Source organism: Diabrotica virgifera, chromosome 6 (genome assembly GCF_917563875.1).
Source record: "Diabrotica virgifera virgifera chromosome 6, PGI_DIABVI_V3a".
Classification (NCBI taxonomy): Eukaryota; Metazoa; Arthropoda; class Insecta; order Coleoptera; family Chrysomelidae; genus Diabrotica; species Diabrotica virgifera.
Window position 1 is genome coordinate 131,908,605 of NC_065448.1, and position 19,896 is coordinate 131,928,500.

A 19,896-nucleotide genomic window follows, 5' to 3' on the forward strand; every position below is an offset into this window, starting at 1 on the left:
GTGCTACACATTGACTCTGGCACTCGAATTGACACCAATATGTCCAATTAACGAATTTTGAAAAAAATCCAAGGGTACCCCCTTTGTTGATTTTATGACAAAAGTTTTCAAAGAAGAAATTGTTTTCTTCGCTTTTCCGGCGTTACTTGATACACCTGGTCCAGCTGGTCGCAAAAAGTGCAACAGTTTAGCTCTTGAAGTTAAGTTGGAGATATTATGATTGTTTTAATTGTTGGAAATTGATACATTTATCTCTTTAACGGAAGCTTTTTTCTTACGAACCGTAACTCGCAGAGAACTTCTGGGGACAGCAGAAGAACGAAATAAAAATTTTATGTAAGAAAAGTGCTACACATTGACTCTGGCACTCGAATTGACACCAATATGTCCAATTAACGAATTTTGAAAAAAATCCAAGGGTACCCCCTTTGTTGATTTTATGACAAAAGTTTTCAAAGAAGAAATTGTTTTCTTCGGTTTTCCGGCGTTACTAGATACACCTGGTCCAGCTAGTCCCAAAAAGTGCAACAGTTTAACTCTTGAAGTTAAGTTGGAGATATTATGATTTTTTTAATTGTTGGAAATTGATACATTTATCTCTTTAACGGAAGCTTTTTTCTTACGAACCGTAACTCGCAGAGAACTTCTGCGGACAGCAGAAGAACGAAAGGAAAATTTCATGTAAGAAAAGTGCTACACATTGACTCTGGCACTCGAATTGACACCAATATTTTCAATTAACGAATTTTGAAAAAAATCCAAGGGTACCCCCTTTGTTGATTTTATGACAAAAGTTTTCAAAGAAGAAATTGTTTTCTTCGGTTTTCCAGCGTTAGTAGATACACCTAGTCCAGCTAGTCCCAAAAAGTGCTACAGTTTAACTCTTGAAGTTAAGTTGGAGATATTATGTTTTTTTTAATTTTTAGAAACTGATACATTTATCTCTTTAACGGAAGGTTTTTTTTACGAATCGTAACTCGTAGAGAAATTCTGCGAACAGCAGAATAACGAGAGGAAAATTTTATGTAAGAAAAGTGCTACACATTGACTCTGGCGCTCGAATTGACACCAATATGTCCAATTAACGAATTTTGAAAAAAATCCTTTGTTGATTTTATGACAAAAGTTTTCAAAGACGAAATTGTTTCTTCGGTTTTCCGGCGTTATTAGGTACACCTGGTCCAGCTAGTCCCAAAAAGTGCAACAGTTTAACTCTTGAAGTTAAGTTGGAGATATTATGATTTTTTTAATTGTTGGAAATTGATACATTTATCTCTTTAACGGAAGCTTTTTTCTTACGAACCGTAACTCGCAGAGAACTTCTGCGGACAGCAGAAGAACGAGAGGAAAATTTTATGTAAGAAAAGTGCTACACATTGACTCTGGCACTCGAATTGACACCAATATGTCCAATTAACGAATTTTGAAAAAAATCCAAGGGTACCCCCTTTGTTGATTTTATGACAAAAGTTTTCAAAGAAGAAATTGTTTTCTTCGGTTTTCCGGCGTTACTAGATACACCTGGTCCAGCTAGTCCCAAAAAGTGCAACAGTTTAACTCTTGAAGTTAAGTTGGAGATATTATGTTTTTTTTAATTTTTAGAAACTGATACATTTATCTCTTTAACGGAAGGTTTTTTCTTACGAATCGTAACTCGTAGAGAAATTCTGCGAACAGCAGAATAACGAGAGGAAAATATTATGTAAGAAAAGTGCTACACATTGACTCTGGCACTCGAATTGACACCAATATGTCCAGTTAACGAATTTTGAAAAAAATCCAAGGGTACCCCCTTTGTTGATTTTATGACAAAAGTTTTCAAAGAAGAAATTGTTTTCTTCGGTCTTCCGGCGTTAGTAGGTACACCTGGTCCAGTTAGTCCCAAAAAGTGCAACAGTTTAACTCTTGAAGTTAAGTTGGAGATATTATGATTTTTTTAATTGTTGGAAATTGATACAGTTATCTATTTAAAGGAAGATTTTTTCTTACGAACCGTAACTCGCAGAGAACTTCTGCGGACAGCAGAAGAACGAAAGGAAAATTTCATGTAAGAAAAGTGCTACACATTGACTCTGGCACTCGAATTGACACCATTATTTTCAATTAACGAATTTTGAAAAAAATCCAAGGGTACCCCCTTTGTTGATTTTATGACAAAAGTTTTCAAAGAAGAAATTGTTTTCTTCGGTTTTCCAGCGTTAGTAGATACACCTAGTCCAGCTAGTCCCAAAAAGTGCTACTGTTTAACTCTTGAAGTTAAGTTGGAGATATTATGTTTTTTTTAATTTTTAGAAACTGATACATTTATCTCTTTAACGGAAGGTTTTTTCTTACGAATCGTAACTCGTAGAGAAATTCTGCGAACAGCAGAATAACGAGAGGAAAATTTTATGTAAGAAAAGTGCTACACATTGACTCTGGCGCTCGAATTGACACCAATATGTCCAATTAACGAATTTTGAAAAAAATCCTTTGTTGATTTTATGACAAAAGTTTTCAAAGACGAAATTGTTTCTTCGGTTTTCCGGCGTTAGTAGGTACACCTGGTCCAGCTAGTCCCAAAAAGTGCAACAGTTTAACTCTTGAAGTTAAAATGGAGATATTATGATTTTTTTAATTGCTGGAAATTGATACATTTATCTCTTTAACGGAAGCTTTTTTCTTACGAACCGTAACTCGCAGAGAACTTCTGCGGACAGCAGAAGAACGAGAGGAAAATTTTATGTAAGAAAAGTGCTACACATTGACTCTGGCACTCGAATTGACACCAATATGTCCAGTTAACGAATTTTGAAAAAATCCAAGGGTACCCAATTTGTTGATTTTATGACAAAAGTTTTCAAAGAAGAAATTGTTTTCTTCGGTTTTCCGGCGTTAGTAGATACACCTGGTCCAGCTAGTCCCAAAAAGTGCAACAGTTTAACTCTTGAAGTTAGGTTGGAGATATTATGATTTTTTTAATTGTTGGAAATTGATACATTTATCTCTTTAACGGAAGCTTTTTTCTTACGAACCGTAACTCGCAGAGAACTTCTGCGGACAGCAGAAGAACGAGAGGAAAATTTTATGTAAGAAAAGTGCTACACATTGACTCTGGCACTCGAATTGACACCAATATGTCCAATTAACGAATTTTGAAAAAAATCCCTTTGTTGATTTCACAAAAAGTTTTCAAAGAAGAAATTGTTTTCTTCGGTTTTCCGGCGTTACTAGATACACCTGGTCCAGCTAGTCCCAAAAAGTGCAAGAGTTTAACTCTTGAAGTTAAGTTGGAGATATTATGTTTTTTTTTAATTTTTAGAAACTGATACATTTATCTCTTTAACGGAAGGTTCTTTCTTACGAATCGTAACTCGTAGAGAAATTCTGCGAACAGCAGAACAACGAGAGGAAAATTTTATGTAAGAAAAGTGCTACACATTGACTCTGGCACTCGAATTGACACCAATATGTCCAGTTAACGAATTTTGAAAAAAATCCAAGGGTACCCACTTTGTTAATTTTATGACAAAAGTTTTCAAAGAAGAAATTGTTTTCTTCGGTTTTCCGGCGTTAGTAGATACACCTGGTCCAGCTAGTCCCAAAAAGTGCAACAGTATAACTCTTGAAGTTAAGTTGGAGATATTATGATTTTTTAATTGTTGGAAATTGATACATTTATCTCTTTAACGGAAGCTTTTTTCTTACGAACCGTAACTCGCAGAGAACTTCTGCGGACAGCAGAAGAACGAGAGGAAAATTGTATGTAAGAAAAGTGCTACACATTGACTCTGGCACTCGAATTGACACCAATATGTCCAATTAACGAATTTTGAAAAAAATCCAAGGGTACCCCCTCTGTTGATTTTATGACAAAAGTTTTCAAAGAAGAAATTGTTTTCTCCGGTTTTCCGGCGTTAGTAGGTACACCTGGTCCAGCAAGTCCCAAAAAGTGCAACAGTTTAACTCTTGAAGTTAAGTTTGAGATATTATGATTTTTTTAATTTTTGGAAATTCATACATTTATCTCTTTAACGGAAGCTTTTTTCTTACGAATCGTAACTCGTAGAGAAATTCTGCGAACAGCAGAATAACGAGAGGAAAATTTTATGTAAGAAAACATTGACTCTGGCACTCGAATTGACACCAATATTTTCAATTAACGAATTTTGAAAAAAATCCAAGGGTACCCCCTTTGTTGATTTTATGACAAAAGTTTTCAAAGAAGAAATTGTTTTCTTCGGTTTTCTGGCGTTAGTAGGTACACCTGGTCCAGCTAGTCCCAAAAAGTGCAACAGTTTAACTCTTGAAGTTAAGTTGGAGATATTATGATTTTTTTAATTGTTGGAAATTGATACATTTATCTCTTTAACGGAAGCTTTTTTCTTACGAACCGTAACTCGCAGAGAACTTCTGCGGACAGCAGAAGAACGAGAGGAAAATTTTATGTAAGAAAAGTGCTACACATTGACTCTGGCACTCGAATTGACACCAATATGTCCAGTTAACGAATTTTGAAAAAAATCCAAGGGTACCCCCTTTGTTGATTTAATGACAAAAGTTTTCAAAGAAGAAATTGTTTTCTTCGCTTTTCCGGCGTTACTAGATACACCTGGTCCAGCTGGTCGCAAAAAGTGCAACAGTTTAACTCTTGAAGTTAAGTTGGAGATATTATGATTTTTTTAATTGTTGGAAATTGATACATTTATCTCTTTAACGGAAGCTTTTTTCTTACGAACCGTAACTCGCAGAGAACTTCTGGCGACAGCAGAAGAACGAAATAAAAATTTTATGTAAGAAAAGTGCTACACATTGACTCTGGCACTCGAATTGACACCAATATGTCCAATTAACGAATTTTGAAAAAAATCTAAGGGTACCCCCTTTGTTGATTTTATGACAAAAGTTTTCAAAGAAGAAATTGTTTTCTTCGGTTTTCCGGCGTTACTAGATACACCTGGTCCAGCTAGTCCCAAAAAGTGCAACAGTTTAACTCTTGAAGTTAAGTTGGAAATATTATGATTTTTTTAATTGTTGGAAATTGATACATTTATCTCTTTAACGGAAGCTTTTTTCTTACGAACCGTAACTCGCAGAGAACTTCTGCGGACAGCAGAAGAACGAGAGGAAAATTTTATGTAAGAAAAGTGCTACACATTGACTCTGGCACTCGAATTGACACCAATATGTCCAATTAACGAATTTTGAAAAAAATCCAAGGGTACCCCCTTTGTTGATTTTATGACAAAAGTTTTCAAAGAAGAAATTGTTTTCTTCGCTTTTCCGGCGTTACTAGATACACCTGGTCCAGCTGGTCGCAAAAAGTGCAACAGTTTAGCTCTTGAAGTTAAGTTGGAGATATTATGATTGTTTTAATTGTTGGAAATTGATACATTTATCTCTTTAACGGAAGCTTTTTTCTTACGAACCGTAACTCGCAGAGAACTTCTGGGGACAGCAGAAGAACGAAATAAAAATTTTATGTAAGAAAGGTGCTACACATTGACTCTGGCACTCGAATTGACACCAATATGTCCAACTAACGAATTTTGAAAAAAATCCAAGGGTACCCCCTTTGTTGATTTTATGACAAAAGTTTTCAAAGAAGAAATTGTTTTCTTCGGTTTTCCGGCGTTACTAGATACACCTGGTCCAGCTAGTCCCAAAAAGTGCAACAGTTTAACTCTTGAAGTTAAGTTGGAGATATTATGATTTTTTTAATTGTTGGAAATTGATACATTTATCTCTTTAACGGAAGCTTTTTTCTTACGAACCGTAACTCGCAGAGAACTTCTGCGGACAGCAGAAAAACGAGAGGAAAATTTTATGTGAGAAAAGTGCTACACATTGACTCTGGCACTCGAATTGACACCAATATGTCCAATTAACGAATTTTGAAAAAAATCCAAGGGTACCCCCTTTGTTGATTTTATGACAAAAGTTTTCAAAGAAGAAATTGTTTTCTTCGGTCTTCCGGCGTTAGTAGGTACACCTGGTCCAGTTAGTCCCAAAAAGTGCAACAGTTTAACTCTTGAAGTTAAGTTGGAGATATTATGATTTTTTTAATTGTTGGAAATTGATACAGTTATCTCTTTAAAGGAAGCTTTTTTCTTACGAACCGTAACTCGCAGAGAACTTCTGCGGACAGCAGAAGAACGAAAGGAAAACTTCATGTAAGAAAAGTGCTACACATTGACTCTGGCACTCGAATTGACACCAATATTTTCAATTAACGAATTTTGAAAAAAATCCAAGGGTACCCCCTTTGTTGATTTTATGACAAAAGTTTTCAAAGAAGAAATTGTTTTCTTCGGTTTTCCAGCGTTAGTAGATACACCTAGTCCAGCTAGTCCCAAAAAGTGCTACAGTTTAACTCTTGAAGTTAAGTTGGAGATATTATGTTTTTTTTAATTTTTAGAAACTGATACATTTATCTCTTTAACGGAAGGTTTTTTTTACGAATCGTAACTCGTAGAGAAATTCTGCGAACAGCAGAATAACGAGAGGAAAATTTTATGTAAGAAAAGTGCTACACATTGACTCTGGCGCTCGAATTGACACCAATATGTCCAATTAACGAATTTTGAAAAAAATCCTTTGTTGATTTTATGACAAAAGTTTTCAAAGACGAAATTGTTTCTTCGGTTTTCCGGCGTTAGTAGGTACACCTGGTCCAGCTAGTCCCAAAAAGTGCAACAGTTTAACTCTTGAAGTTAAGTTGGAGATATTATGATTTTTTTAATTGTTGGAAATTGATACATTTATCTCTTTAACGGAAGCTTTTTTCTTACGAACCGTAACTCGCAGAGAACTTCTGCGGACAGCAGAAGAACGAGAGGAAAATTTTATGTAAGAAAAGTGCTACACATTGACTCTGGCACTCGAATTGACACCAATATGTCCAATTAACGAATTTTGAAAAAAATCCAAGGGTACCCCCTTTGTTGACTTTATGACAAAAGTTTTCAAAGAAGAAATTGTTTTCTTCGGTTTTCCGGCGTTACCAGATACACCTGGTCCAGCTAGTCCCAAAAAGTGCAACAGTTTAACTCTTGAAGTTAAGTTGGAGATATTATGTTTTTTGATAATTTTTAGAAACTGATACATTTATCTCTTTAACGGAATTTTTTTTCTTACGAATCGTAACTCGTAAAGAAATTCTGCGAACAGCAGAATAACGAGAGGAAAATTTTATGTAAGAAAAGTGCTACCCATTGACTCTGGCACTCGAATTGACACCAATATGTCCAATTAACGAATTTTGAAAAAAATCTAAGGGAATAATAAAAAAAAATACCCCCTTTGTTGATTTTATGACAAAAGTTTTCAAAGAAGAAATTGTCTTCTTCGGTTTTCCGGCGTTGCTAGATACACCTGGTCCAGCTAGTCCCAAAAAGTGCAACAGTTTAACTCTTGAAGTTAAGTTGGAGATATTATGTTTTTTTTAATTTTTAGAAACTGATACATTTATCTCTTTAACGGAAGGTTTTTTCTTACGAATCGTAACTCGTAGAGAAATTCTACGAACAGCAGAATAACGAGAGGAAAATTTTATGTAAGAAAAGTGCTACACATTGACTCTGGCACTCGAATTGACACCAATATGTCCAGTTAACGAATTTTGAAAAAAATCCAAGGGTACCCCCTTTGTTGATTTTATGACAAAAGTTTTCAAAGAAGAAATTGTTTTCTTCGGTCTTCCGGCGTTAGTAGGTACACCTGGTCCAGTTAGTCCCAAAAAGTGCAACAGTTTAACTCTTGAAGTTAAGTTGGAGATATTATGATTTTTTTAATTGTTGGAAATTGATACAGTTATCTCTTTAAAGGAAGCTTTTTTCTTACGAACCGTAACTCGCAGAGAACTTCTGCGGACAGCAGAAGAACGAAAGGAAAATTTCATGTAAGAAAAGTGCTACACATTGACTCTGGCACTCGAATTGACACCAATATTTTCAATTAACGAATTTTGAAAAAAATCCAAGGGTACCCCCTTTGTTGATTTTATGACAAAAGTTTTCAAAGAAGAAATTGTTTTCTTCGGTTTTCCAGCGTTAGTAGATACACCTAGTCCAGCTAGTCCCAAAAAAGTGCTACAGTTTAACTCTTGAAGTTAAGTTGGAGATATTATGTTTTTTTTAATTTTTAGAAACTGATACATTTATCTCTTTAACGGAAGGTTTTTTCTTACGAATCGTAACTCGTAGAGAAATTCTGCGAACAGCAGAATAACGAGAGGAAAATTTTATGTAAGAAAAGTGCTACACATTGACTCTGGCGCTCGAATTGACACCAATATGTCCAATTAACGAATTTTGAAAAAAATCCTTTGTTGATTTTATGACAAAAGTTTTCAAAGACGAAATTGTTTCTTCGGTTTTCCGGCGTTAGTAGGTGCACCTGGTCCAGTTAGTCCCAAAAAGTGCAACAGTTTAACTCTTGAAGTTAAAATGGAGATATTATGATTTTTTTAATTGTTGGAAATTGATACATTTATCTCTTTAACGGAAGCTTTTTTCTTACGAACCGTAACTCGCAGAGAACTTCTGCGGACAGCAGAAGAACGAGAGGAAAATTTTATGTAAGAAAAGTGCTACACATTGACTCTGGCACTCGAATTGACACCAATATGTCCAGTTAACGAATTTTGAAAAAATCCAAGGGTACCCAATTTGTCGATTTTATGACAAAAGTTTTCAAAGAAGAAATTGTTTTCTTCGGTTTTCCAGCGTTAGTAGATACACCTAGTCCAGCTAGTCCCAAAAAGTGCTACAGTTTAACTCTTGAAGTTAAGTTGGAGATATTATGATTTTTTTAATTGTTGGAAATTGATACATTTATCTCTTTAACGGAAGCTTTTTTCTTACGAACCGTAACTCGCAGAGAACTTCTGCGGACAGCAGAAGAACGAGAGGAAAATTTTATGTAAGAAAAGTGCTACACATTGACTCTGGCACTCGAATTGACACCAATATGTCCAATTAACGAATTTTGAAAAAAATCCCTTTGTTGATTTCACAAAAAGTTTTCAAAGAAGAAATTGTTTTCTTCGGTTTTCCGGCGTTACTAGATACACCTGGTCCAGCTAGTCCCAAAAAGTGCAAGAGTTTAACTCTTGAAGTTAAGTTGGAGATATTATGTTTTTTTTAATTTTTAGAAACTGATACATTTATCTCTTTAACGGAAGGTTCTTTCTTACGAATCGTAACTCGTAGACAAATTCTGCGAACAGCAGAACAACGAGAGGAAAATTTTATGTAAGAAAAGTGCTACACATTGACTCTGGCACTCGAATTGACACCAATATGTCCAGTTAACGAATTTTGAAAAAAATCCAAGGGTACCCACTTTGTTAATTTTATGACAAAAGTTTTCAAAGAAGAAATTGTTTTCTTCGGTTTTCCGGCGTTAGTAGATACACCTGGTCCAGCTAGTCCCAAAAAGTGCAACAGTTTAACTCTTGAAGTTAAGTTGGAGATATTATGATTTTTTTAATTGTTGGAAATTGATACATTTATCTCTTTAACGGAAGCTTTTTTCTTACGAACCGTAACTCGCAGAGAACTTCTGCGGACAGCAGAAGAACGAGAGGAAAATTTTATGTAAGAAAAGTGCTACACATTGACTCTGGCACTCGAATTGACACCAATATGTCCAATTAACGAATTTTGAAAAAAATCCAAGGGTACCCCCTCTGTTGATTTTATGACAAAAGTTTTCAAAGAAGAAATTGTTTTCTCCGGTTTTCCGGCGTTAGTAGGTACACCTGGTCCAGCAAGTCCCAAAAAGTGCAACAGTTTAACTCTTGAAGTTAAGTTTGAGATATTATGATTTTTTTAATTTTTGGAAATTCATACATTTATCTCTTTAACGGAAGCTTTTTTCTTACGAATCGTAACTCGTAGAGAAATTCTGCGAACAGCAGAATAACGAGAGGAAAATTTTATGTAAGAAAACATTGACTCTGGCACTCGAATTGACACCAATATTTTCAATTAACGAATTTTGAAAAAAATCCAAGGGTACCCCCTTTGTTGATTTCATGACAAAAGTTTTCAAAGAAGAAATTGTTTTCTTCGGTTTTCCGGCGTTACTAGATACACCTGGTCCAGCTAGTCCCAAAAAGTGCAACAGTTTAACTCTTGAAGTTAAGTTGGAGATATTATGATTTTTTTAATTGTTGGAAATTGATACATTTATCTCTTTAACGGAAGCTTTTTTCTTACGAACCGTAACTCGCAGAGAACTTCTGCGGACAGCAGAAAAACGAGAGGAAAATTTTATGTGAGAAAAGTGCTACACATTGACTCTGGCACTCGAATTGACACCAATATGTCCAATTAACGAATTTTGAAAAAAATCCAAGGGTACCCCCTTTGTTGATTTTATGACAAAAGTTTTCAAAGAAGAAATTGTTTTCTTCGGTTTTCTGGCGTTAGTAGGTACACCTGGTCCAGCTAGTCCCAAAAAGTGCAACAGTTTAACTCTTGAAGTTAAGTTGGAGATATTATGATTTTTTTAATTGTTGGAAATTGATACATTTATCTCTTTAACGGAAGCTTTTTTCTTACGAACCGTAACTCGCAGAGAACTTCTGCGGACAGCAGAAGAACGAGAGGAAAATTTTATGTAAGAAAAGTGCTACACATTGACTCTGGCACTCGAATTGACACCAATATGTCCAGTTAACGAATTTTGAAAAAAATCCAAGGGTACCCCCTTTGTTGATTTAATGACAAAAGTTTTCAAAGAAGAAATTGTTTTCTTCGCTTTTCCGGCGTTACTAGATACACCTGGTCCAGCTGGTCGCAAAAAGTGCAACAGTTTAACTCTTGAAGTTAAGTTGGAGATATTATGATTTTTTTAATTGTTGGAAATTGATACATTTATCTCTTTAACGGAAGCTTTTTTCTTACGAACCGTAACTCGCAGAGAACTTCTGGCGACAGCAGAAGAACGAAATAAAAATTTTATGTAAGAAAAGTGCTACACATTGACTCTGGCACTCGAATTGACACCAATATGTCCAATTAACGAATTTTGAAAAAAATCTAAGGGTACCCCCTTTGTTGATTTTATGACAAAAGTTTTCAAAGAAGAAATTGTTTTCTTCGGTTTTCCGGCGTTACTAGATACACCTGGTCCAGCTAGTCCCAAAAAGTGCAACAGTTTAACTCTTGAAGTTAAGTTGGAAATATTATGATTTTTTTAATTGTTGGAAATTGATACATTTATCTCTTTAACGGAATCTTTTTTCTTACGAACCGTAACTCGCAGAGAACTTCTGCGGACAGCAGAAGAACGAGAGGAAAATTTTATGTAAGAAAAGTGCTACACATTGACTCTGGCACTCGAATTGACACCAATATGTCCAACTAACGAATTTTGAAAAAAATCCAAGGGTACCCCCTTTGTTGATTTTATGACAAAAGTTTTCAAAGAAGAAATTGTTTTCTTCGGTTTTCCGGCGTTACTAGATACACCTGGTCCAGCTAGTCACAAAAAGTGCAACAGTTTAACTCTTGAAGTTAAGTTGGAGATATTATGATTTTTTTAATTGTTGGAAATTGATACATTTATCTCTTTAACGGAAGCTTTTTTCTTACGAACCGTAACTCGCAGAGAACTTCTGCGGACAGCAGAAAAACGAGAGGAAAATTTTATGTGAGAAAAGTGCTACACATTGACTCTGGCACTCGAATTGACACCAATATGTCCAATTAACGAATTTTGAAAAAAATCCAAGGGTACCCCCTTTGTTGATTTTATGACAAAAGTTTTCAAAGAAGAAATTGTTTTCTTCGGTCTTCCGGCGTTAGTAGGTACACCTGGTCCAGTTAGTCCCAAAAAGTGCAACAGTTTAACTCTTGAAGTTAAGTTGGAGATATTATGATTTTTTTAATTGTTGGAAATTGATACAGTTATCTCTTTAAAGGAAGCTTTTTTCTTACGAACCGTAACTCGCAGAGAACTTCTGCGGACAGCAGAATAACGAAAGGAAAATTTCATGTAAGAAAAGTGCTACACATTGACTCTGGCACTCGAATTGACACCAATATTTTCAATTAACGAATTTTGAAAAAAATCCAAGGGTACCCCCTTTGTTGATATTATGACAAAAGTTTTCAAAGAAGAAATTGTTTTCTTCGGTTTTCCAGCGTTAGTAGATACACCTTGTCCAGCTAGTCCCAAAAAGTGCTACAGTTTAACTCTTGAAGTTAAGTTGGAGATATTATGTTTTTCTTAATTTTTAGAAACTGATACATTTATCTCTTTAACGGAAGGTTTTTTTTACGAATCGTAACTCGTAGAGAAATTCTGCGAACAGCAGAATAACGAGAGGAAAATTTTATATAAGAAAAGTGCTACACATTGACTCTGGCGCTCGAATTGACACCAATATGTCCAATTAACGAATTTTGAAAAAATCCTTTGTTGATTTTATGACAAAAGTTTTCAAAGACGAAATTGTTTCTTCGGTTTTCCGGCGTTAGTAGGTACACCTGGTCCAGCTAGTCCCAAAAAGTGCAACAGTTTAACTCTTGAAGTTAAGTTGGAGATATTATGATTTTTTTAATTGTTGGAAATTGATACATTTATCTCTTTAACGGAAGCTTTTTTCTTACGAACCGTAACTCGCAGAGAACTTCTGCGGACAGCAGAAGAACGAGAGGAAAATTTTATGTAAGAAAAGTGCTACACATTGACTCTGGCACTCGAATTGACACCAATATGTCCAATTAACGAATTTTGAAAAAAATCCAAGGGTACCCCCTTTGTTGACTTTATGACAAAAGTTTTCAAAGAAGAAATTGTTTTCTTCGGTTTTCCGGCGTTACTAGATACACCTGGTCCAGCTAGTCCCAAAAAGTGCAACAGTTTAACTCTTGAAGTTAAGTTGGAGATATTATGTTTTTTGTTAATTTTTAGAAACTGATAAATTTATCTCTTTAACGGAATTTTTTTTCTTACGAATCGTAACTCGTAAAGAAATTCTGCGAACAGCAGAATAACGAGAGGAAAATTTTATGTAAGAAAAGTGCTACCCATTGACTCTGGCACTCGAATTGACACCAATATGTCCAATTAACGAATTTTGAAAAAAATCCAAGGGAATAATAAAAAAAATACCCCCTTTGTTGATTTTATGACAAAAGTTTTCAAAGAAGAAATTGTCTTCTTCGGTTTTCCGGCGTTACTAGATACACCTGGTCCAGCTAGTCCCAAAAAGTGCAACAGTTTAACTCTTGAAGTTAAGTTGGAGATATTATGTTTTTTTTAATTTTTAGAAACTGATACATTTATCTCTTTAACGGAAGGTTTTTTCTTACGAATCGTAACTCGTAGAGAAATTCTGCGAACAGCAGAATAACGAGAGGAAAATTTTATGTAAGAAAAGTGCTACACTTGACTCTGGCACTCGAATTGACACCAATATGTCCAGTTAACGAATTTTGAAAAAAATCCAAGGGTACCCCCTTTGTTGATTTTATGACAAAAGTTTTCAAAGAAGAAATTGTTTTCTTCGGTCTTCCGGCGTTAGTAGGTACACCTGGTCCAGTTAGTCCCAAAAAGTGCAACAGTTTAACTCTTGAAGTTAAGTTGGAGATATTATGATTTTTTTAATTGTTGGAAATTGATACAGTTATCTCTTTAAAGGAAGCTTTTTTCTTACGAACCGTAACTCGCAGAGAACTTCTGCGGACAGCAGAAGAACGAAAGGAAAATTTCATGTAAGAAAAGTGCTACACATTGACTCTGGCACTCGAATTGACACCAATATTTTCAATTAACGAATTTTGAAAAAAATCCAAGGGTACCCCCTTTGTTGATTTTATGACAAAAGTTTTCAAAGAAGAAATTGTTTTCTTCGGTTTTCCAGCGTTAGTAGATACACCTAGTCCAGCTAGTCCCAAAAAGTGCTACAGTTTAACTCTTGAAGTTAAGTTGGAGATATTATGTTTTTTTTAATTTTTAGAAACTGATACATTTATCTCTTTAACGGAAGGTTTTTTCTTACGAATCGTAACTCGTAGAGAAATTCTGCGAACAGCAGAATAACGAGAGGAAAATTTTATGTAAGAAAAGTGCTACACATTGACTCTGGCGCTCGAATTGACACCAATATGTCCAATTAACGAATTTTGAAAAAAATCCTTTGTTGATTTTATGACAAAAGTTTTCAAAGACGAAATTGTTTCTTCGGTTTTCCGGCGTTAGTAGGTACACCTGGTCCAGCTAGTCCCAAAAAGTGCAACAGTTTAACTCTTGAAGTTAAAATGGAGATATTATGATTTTTTTAATTGTTGGAAATTGATACATTTATCTCTTTAACGGAAGCTTTTTTCTTACGAACCGTAACTCGCAGAGAACTTCTGCGGAGAGCAGAAGAACGAGAGGAAAATTTTATGTAAGAAAAGTGCTACACATTGACTCTGGCACTCGAATTGACACCAATATGTCCAGTTAACGAATTTTGAAAAAATCCAAGGGTACCCAATTTGTTGATTTTATGACAAAAGTTTTCAAAGAAGAAATTGTTTTCTTCGGTTTTCCGGCGTTAGTAGATACACCTGGTCCAGCTAGTCCCAAAAAGTGCAACAGTTTAACTCTTGAAGTTAGGTTGGAGATATTATGATTTTTTAAATTGTTGGAAATTGATACATTTATCTCTTTAACGGAAGCTTTTTTCTTACGAACCGTAACTCGCAGAGAACTTCTGCGGACAGCAGAAGAACGAGAGGAAAATTTTATGTAAGAAAAGTGCTACACATTGACTCTGGCACTCGAATTGACACCAATATGTCGAATTAACGAATTTTGAAAAAAATCCCTTTGTTGATTTCACAAAAAGTTTTCAAAGAAGAAATTGTTTTCTTCGGTTTTCCGGCGTTACTAGATACACCTGGTCCAGCTAGTCCCAAAAAGTGCAAGAGTTTAACTCTTGAAGTTAAGTTGGAGATATTATGTTTTTTTTAATTTTTAGAAACTGATACATTTATCTCTTTAACGGAAGGTTCTTTCTTACGAATCGTAACTCGTAGAGAAATTCTGCGAACAGCAGAACAACGAGAGGAAAATTTTATGTAAGAAAAGTGCTACACATTGACTCTGGCACTCGAATTGACACCAATATGTCCAGTTAACGAATTTTGAAAAAAATCCAAGGGTACCCACTTTGTTAATTTTATGACAAAAGTTTTCAAAGAAGAAATTGTTTTCTTCGGTTTTCCGGCGTTAGTAGATACACCTGGTCCAGCTAGTCACAAAAAGTGCAACAGTTTAACTCTTGAAGTTAAGTTGGAGATATTATGATTTTTTTAATTGTTGGAAATTGATACATTTATCTCTTTAACGGAAGCTTTTTTCTTACGAACCGTAACTCGCAGAGAACTTCTGCGGACAGCAGAAAAACGAGAGGAAAATTTTATGTGAGAAAAGTGCTACACATTGACTCTGGCACTCGAATTGACACCAATATGTCCAATTAACGAATTTTGAAAAAAATCCAAGGGTACCCCCTTTGTTGATTTTATGACAAAAGTTTTCAAAGAAGAAATTGTTTTCTTCGGTCTTCCGGCGTTAGTAGGTACACCTGGTCCAGTTAGTCCCAAAAAGTGCAACAGTTTAACTCTTGAAGTTAAGTTGGAGATATTATGATTTTTTTAATTGTTGGAAATTGATACAGTTATCTCTTTAAAGGAAGCTTTTTTCTTACGAACCGTAACTCGCAGAGAACTTCTGCGGACAGCAGAATAACGGAAGGAAAATTTCATGTAAGAAAAGTGCTACACATTGACTCTGGCACTCGAATTGACACCAATATGTCCAATTAACGAATTTTGAAAAAATCCTTTGTTGATTTTATGACAAAAGTTTTCAAAGACGAAATTGTTTCTTCGGTTTTCCGGCGTTAGTAGGTACACCTGGTCCAGCTAGTCCCAAAAAGTGCAACAGTTTAACTCTTGAAGTTAAGTTGGAGATATTATGATTTTTTTAATTGTTGGAAATTGATACATTTATCTCTTTAACGGAAGCTTTTTTCTTACGAACCGTAACTCGCAGAGAACTTCTGCGGACAGCAGAAGAACGAGAGGAAAATTTTATGTAAGAAAAGTGCTACACATTGACTCTGGCACTCGAATTGACACCAATATGTCCAATTAACGAATTTTGAAAAAAATCCAAGGGAATAATAAAAAAAAATACCCCCTTTGTTGATTTTATGACAAAAGTTTTCAAAGAAGAAATTGTCTTCTTCGGTTTTCCGGCGTTACTAGATACACCTGGTCCAGCTAGTCCCAAAAAGTGCAACAGTTTAACTCTTGAAGTTAAGTTGGAGATATTATGTTTTTTTTAATTTTTAGAAACTGATACATTTATCTCTTTAACGGAAGGTTTTTTCTTACGAATCGTAACTCGTAGAGAAATTCTGCGAACAGCAGAATAACGAGAGGAAAATTTTATGTAAGAAAAGTGCTACACTTGACTCTGGCACTCGAATTGACACCAATATGTCCAGTTAACGAATTTTGAAAAAAATCCAAGGGTACCCCCTTTGTTGATTTTATGACAAAAGTTTTCAAAGAAGAAATTGTTTTCTTCGGTCTTCCGGCGTTAGTAGGTACACCTGGTCCAGTTAGTCCCAAAAAGTGCAACAGTTTAACTCTTGAAGTTAAGTTGGAGATATTATGATTTTTTTAATTGTTGGAAATTGATACAGTTATCTCTTTAAAGGAAGCTTTTTTCTTACGAACCGTAACTCGCAGAGAACTTCTGCGGACAGCAGAAGAACGAAAGGAAAATTTCATGTAAGAAAAGTGCTACACATTGACTCTGGCACTCGAATTGACACCAATATTTTCAATTAACGAATTTTGAAAAAAATCCAAGGGTACCCCCTTTGTTGATTTTATGACAAAAGTTTTCAAAGAAGAAATTGTTTTCTTCGGTTTTCCAGCGTTAGTAGATACACCTAGTCCAGCTAGTCCCAAAAAGTGCTACAGTTTAACTCTTGAAGTTAAGTTGGAGATATTATGTTTTTTTAATTTTTAGAAACTGATACATTTATCTCTTTAACGGAAGGTTTTTTCTTACGAATCGTAACTCGTAGAGAAATTCTGCGAACAGCAGAATAACGAGAGGAAAATTTTATGTAAGAAAAGTGCTACACATTGACTCTGGCGCTCGAATTGACACCAATATGTCCAATTAACGAATTTTGAAAAAAATCCTTTGTTGATTTTATGACAAAAGTTTTCAAAGACGAAATTGTTTCTTCGGTTTTCCGGCGTTAGTAGGTACACCTGGTCCAGCTAGTCCCAAAAAGTGCAACAGTTTAACTCTTGAAGTTAAAATGGAGATATTATGATTTTTTTAATTGTTGGAAATTGATACATTTATCTCTTTAACGGAAGCTTTTTTCTTACGAACCGTAACTCGCAGAGAACTTCTGCGGAGAGCAGAAGAACGAGAGGAAAATTTTATGTAAGAAAAGTGCTACACATTGACTCTGGCACTCGAATTGACACCAATATGTCCAGTTAACGAATTTTGAAAAAATCCAAGGGTACTCAATTTGTTGATTTTATGACAAAAGTTTTCAAAGAAGAAATTGTTTTCTTCGGTTTTCCGGCGTTAGTAGATACACCTGGTCCAGCTAGTCCCAAAAAGTGCAACAGTTTAACTCTTGAAGTTAAGTTGGAGATATTATGTTTTTTGTTAATTTTTAGAAACTGATAAATTTATCTCTTTAACGGAATTTTTTTTCTTACGAATCGTAACTCGTAAAGAAATTCTGCGAACAGCAGAATAACGAGAGGAAAATTTTATGTAAGAAAAGTGCTACCCATTGACTCTGGCACTCGAATTGACACCAATATGTCCAATTAACGAATTTTGAAAAAAATCCAAGGGAATAATAAAAAAAAATACCCCCTTTGTTGATTTTATGACAAAAGTTTTCAAAGAAGAAATTGTCTTCTTCGGTTTTCCGGCGTTACTAGATACACCTGGTCCAGCTAGTCCCAAAAAGTGCAACAGTTTAACTCTTGAAGTTAAGTTGGAGATATTATGTTTTTTTTAATTTTTAGAAACTGATACATTTATCTCTTTAACGGAAGGTTTTTTCTTACGAATCGTAACTCGTAGAGAAATTCTGCGAACAGCAGAATAACGAGAGGAAAATTTTATGTAAGAAAAGTGCTACACTTGACTCTGGCACTCGAATTGACACCAATATGTCCAGTTAACGAATTTTGAAAAAAATCCAAGGGTACCCCCTTTGTTGATTTTATGACAAAAGTTTTCAAAGAAGAAATTGTTTTCTTCGGTCTTCCGGCGTTAGTAGGTACACCTGGTCCAGTTAGTCCCAAAAAGTGCAACAGTTTAACTCTTGAAGTTAAGTTGGAGATATTATGATTTTTTTAATTGTTGGAAATTGATACAGTTATCTCTTTAAAGGAAGCTTTTTTCTTACGAACCGTAACTCGCAGAGAACTTCTGCGGACAGCAGAAGAACGAAAGGAAAATTTCATGTAAGAAAAGTGCTACACATTGACTCTGGCACTCGAATTGACACCAATATTTTCAATTAACGAATTTTGAAAAAAATCCAAGGGTACCCCCTTTGTTGATTTTATGACAAAAGTTTTCAAAGAAGAAATTGTTTTCTTCGGTTTTCCAGCGTTAGTAGATACACCTAGTCCAGCTAGTCCCAAAAAGTGCTACAGTTTAACTCTTGAAGTTAAGTTGGAGATATTATGTTTTTTTAATTTTTAGAAACTGATACATTTATCTCTTTAACGGAAGGTTTTTTCTTACGAATCGTAACTCGTAGAGAAATTCTGCGAACAGCAGAATAACGAGAGGAAAATTTTATGTAAGAAAAGTGCTACACATTGACTCTGGCGCTCGAATTGACACCAATATGTCCAATTAACGAATTTTGAAAAAAATCCTTTGTTGATTTTATGACAAAAGTTTTCAAAGACGAAATTGTTTCTTCGGTTTTCCGGCGTTAGTAGGTACACCTGGTCCAGCTAGTCCCAAAAAGTGCAACAGTTTAACTCTTGAAGTTAAAATGGAGATATTATGATTTTTTTAATTGTTGGAAATTGATACATTTATCTCTTTAACGGAAGCTTTTTTCTTACGAACCGTAACTCGCAGAGAACTTCTGCGGAGAGCAGAAGAACGAGAGGAAAATTTTATGTAAGAAAAGTGCTACACATTGACTCTGGCACTCGAATTGACACCAATATGTCCAGTTAACGAATTTTGAAAAAATCCAAGGGTACCCAATTTGTTGATTTTATGACAAAAGTTTTCAAAGAAGAAATTGTTTTCTTCGGTTTTCCGGCGTTAGTAGATACACCTGGTCCAGCTAGTCCCAAAAAGTGCAACAGTTTAACTCTTGAAGTTAGGTTGGAGATATTATGATTTTTTAAATTGTTGGAAATTGATACATTTATCTCTTTAACGGAAGCTTTTTTCTTACGAACCGTAACTCGCAGAGAACTTCTGCGGACAGCAGAAGAACGAGAGGAAAATTTTATGTAAGAAAAGTGCTACACATTGACTCTGGCACTCGAATTGACACCAATATGTCCAATTAACGAATTTTGAAAAAAATCCCTTTGTTGATTTCACAAAAAGTTTTCAAAGAAGAAATTGTTTTCTTCGGTTTTCCGGCGTTACTAGATACACCTGGTCCAGCTAGTCCCAAAAAGTGCAAGAGTTTAACTCTTGAAGTTAAGTTGGAGATATTATGTTTTTTTTAATTTTTAGAAACTGATACATTTATCTCTTTAACGGAAGGTTCTTTCTTACGAATCGTAACTCGTAGAGAAATTCTGCGAACAGCAGAACAACGAGAGGAAAATTTTATGTAAGAAAAGTGCTACACATTGACTCTGGCAC